We start from the raw sequence: 3,504 nt of genomic DNA, 5'->3' as shown, positions 1-3,504 counted from the left end.
TTCCATAGTTTTTAATCTGTTGGTAAGACTTTGTCTTTGACTTCCCAAATATTTCATTTAGAGTTTTACTTCAGCTTGATTTTTAAGTGATTTTATTTCTTTGTTAAATTCTTCTTTCATGTTTTCAATTGTCTTCCTTATGTAACTCAACTTACACTTGGTTGGTTTTACCCTTTGCTTTTTCAGGGCCCACGACTCAATTCCATTTAAATCTCATGGAGAGTTATTCTTCCTTATGAATTCCCATCCTTAACTTGGCCTGTTCCTAGCCAGTTTTTCATTATCCCATCCTTTTTTTGTATCTGGTCTTTTATCTTTCCTTATTCTATATTCCTTTCTTTATTTCTTAGTCTGTGGCTTGCTGTGTAGCTGGGTGGCTGCCCCATTGTGTCCTCTTTCCTTCTTTTCTTGGTCACTTTCTTGATCCTCATACCCCCTCCCCAAATTCTCCCCAAATTATATTAAGAAGGCATCATACTGGGAACTAAATTCCGTTCCCTTTGATGAGGAATATCTGGGAGACTTTAGTGTATGCCTGGAGGGGTCTGAAGCTGACTCGTAGCAAAAATGACCGCTTCAGTTCTACTGGTTAGTGATGGACAGGGATAAAGACTTCAAGGCAGGGAAACAGCATGCATCAAAAAAACATGCTAAGAGGAACACAGAATGACAAGAATAACCCCTGAAATTGGATCACCAGCAAAGGGAAAAGGGCTGAGAAGAAAGTAGGCACTGGGGATTTATATATTCCAGTGTTCATCTCTATCTGTCTCCTCTATACTTCCGTCTGAACCCTAAGCAGAAAGTTGGTTGACAGCCGTAGAAATCATTTCATAAGTACTTACCTTTTCAATACCACAGAGGCTCTGACACATAATTAGATAATGAGCTATTTACTAACATGAGGGAAATCTTTGTAGTATGGGGTCAGTGAGACATTTTTCCAAGGCTGTCGTGAGTCCAGTGATAAGCTTCGGTAAGGGGCAAGCACTGGAAAGAGAAAAGTGGTACCTTGTTGGAGGAATTGCTGGATGGTGTTGGAGGCTTCTGAGAAGTCTGGAGACAACCTTCATCTTTCTGTGTGTTGCTTCCTGAAGGTTCTAGAGGCTGAGTCTGCTCTTGGTTAAGCTTCCTTTTTTTGCCACTTTCAGTTTCCACAGTTTGTTCTTCCTTTTTTAGAAAGAAAAATGGTTTTTCTTCATTGATTTTCCCATGCACTGAAAATTGAACATCAAGCTTTGTACATGCTAAATTGTGCTTTTCTATAAAGTTTTATCCCCAGTCTGTAGTAATGGCTTTAGAATAAGGTCACACATAATATTCTCAGAACCACAAGAATCTTTTCCTTATTATGGAGTTGTAATTATATTTTTTTGTCATTGTGCATACCTTATTCTTAAAAGATGGACTGTATATTGTGGTTGATTGAGTAAGAATGGCCCCATAGACTCACAGATTTGAATGCTTCATCACCATGGAGTGTCAGTACTAGGAAGTATGGCCTTGTTGGAGTAGGTGTACTTTGTTGGAGAAAGTGTGTCACTGAGCTTTCAGATGATCAAGCCAGGCCCAATGTCACTCTCTGTTGCTGTAGAACATCTAAGAAGATGTAGAACTCTCAGAAAGCTCTCCAGCACAATGTCTACCTGCATCCTGCCATGCTTCCCACCATGATATTAATGGACTAACGTTCTGAATGTAAGCAAGCCCCAAATAAATGTGTTTTTTAAAATAATAATAAGAATTTCTATAGTTATGACATCTCTTCAGAGTAATGGGAACCCTAGCTAAGACATATAATGGTGTCTCATAGAGGAGTAGAAAAATTTCATTAATCTCACCCCATTTATCCTTGTGGTATCAGAAGAGTATTGGGTGCAGAAATACATAGCCCATATTTAGGATGAATCTTTTTAAGAGCTACATCCCAAAGCAACTGCTATTTCAGTAAGTGGTCTTTAAAAAGCCAGATAATGATTTTTTGTTTGCATCCTTGGGTATGTGTTGGGCATAATGCTGCACCAGTTAGTGCATGTGGTAAATATGACACACAGTGAGTGAGAGTTCATGATGAATTTGTCGACTTCAAACCTCGTTCTTACAGAGCCTATGACGAGATAGGTACAGTCCTACATATTCCTAAAGATTTAACAAGGGGTGGTACCTGAGTGGAAACATTGTTGGGCAATCAGCCACCTTACCTCCGATGAGGGTGTATTCCTGAAGCAAAGACCATGGGCACTGCTGGGCTCCCCTTGCCTTCCTTCCACTGCAGTTTTGTTCTTTCCTTTCTTTTGTTTTTCAACTATACGGATAAAGAAATCGCAGTAAATCCATGGAAATGGGTGAAAATAGTTGAAGCTCATTAAGAATTATTTATTTTCCTTTCAGTTTTCACAACTGAAATGGATAGTTTATTCTACTTTTACTAATGATTTTACAGAAAGACAACGAATTTTTGTTGTTTTTAACAAAACCGCAACCATTCAGTTATACCAATAAAGACTCAGGAGCCAGATGTTGGGGTGAAAGCCTGCTAGCTCCCAGAAACAAAGAAAGGACCTGCTGGCCTTCCTAGTCCACTGGCATCCCATGGTCCCCCTTTCCTGTAGCAACTCAAACTAAAACCTCTCAACCTCAATTTCCCTCAGTTCTACAGCCCGTGCTTCTCTCTAACCATCATGATAACTCTCTCTTACTCTTGAATTTTTTTTTCTTAAAAAAATCTATGTATGCTTCCTGTCAACTGGTTGCTTGCTCTGACTCTTGACCTCTGGTTGACTTTATTTAATTCTGTTTACAATATTCAAGTAGAAAGCTCTTGGATTAAAAGTGTTGCTAGGGTTGAGCCCACAACAAACTTGGAAACAGTTTTGTTTTTGTTTTAAGAAAAAAAACAGTAAATATCACAATTTCCAGGTGGAAAGTGTGATCAATTATCATTTAATAATAACAAGAACTATTTCATCTTGATTTGTGTCTATGCTTTTTCTTTCTTCTGCTGCAGAGACTCTACCTAGACAGAAGGCCACCAGTGGTACCAAGTCATATATATTCACACCTCACTGGATTTTTGTGCATCCCAGGTGTAGTGAAATCAGCTCTTCCATCCTGGGAACTTCTGTTGATATCACTATAACCATCTGCCAACCCTCTTATCCCACAGATTGATTTTAAAAGCATGAAACTTTTATGATAATACCAATAGGTTATGTTCAAAGAATATAATTACAAATCATAGAAAAAGAGAAAGAATTATGATTTAATATTTGATATAAAAAAGTAATATTGAATTTTGACTTCCATGTTGGGGATATACCTTTCTATGTAACTCAGAGTACTTTTTCTATGTAAGTCAATCTGCAGATCTGCAGGTCTTTTTTTCTTCTTCTTCTTTTTTTTTTTGGTTTTTCGAGACGGGGTTTCTCTGTAGCTTTGGAGCCTGTCCTGGAACTCCCTTTGTAGACCAGGCTGGCCTCGAACTCCCAGAGATCCGCCTGCCTC

At 38.5% G+C, this 3,504-nt stretch overlaps 1 protein-coding gene across 1 annotated transcript in view; it reads right to left on the bottom strand.

Moving 5' to 3' along the window:
• Window positions 1-3,504, bottom strand: part of LOC102000397 (gamma-interferon-inducible protein 16-like) — a 20,783-nt gene that overhangs the window by 11,647 nt on the left and 5,632 nt on the right. The gene's annotated exons all lie outside the window — the stretch shown is intronic.

This window comes from Microtus ochrogaster, unplaced genomic scaffold (assembly GCF_000317375.1).
Source record: "Microtus ochrogaster isolate Prairie Vole_2 unplaced genomic scaffold, MicOch1.0 UNK35, whole genome shotgun sequence".
Taxonomy (NCBI): Eukaryota; Metazoa; Chordata; class Mammalia; order Rodentia; family Cricetidae; genus Microtus; species Microtus ochrogaster.
The sequence above is the reverse complement of the archived record's forward strand: the minus strand, read 5'-3'. Positions and strand labels throughout refer to the sequence as shown.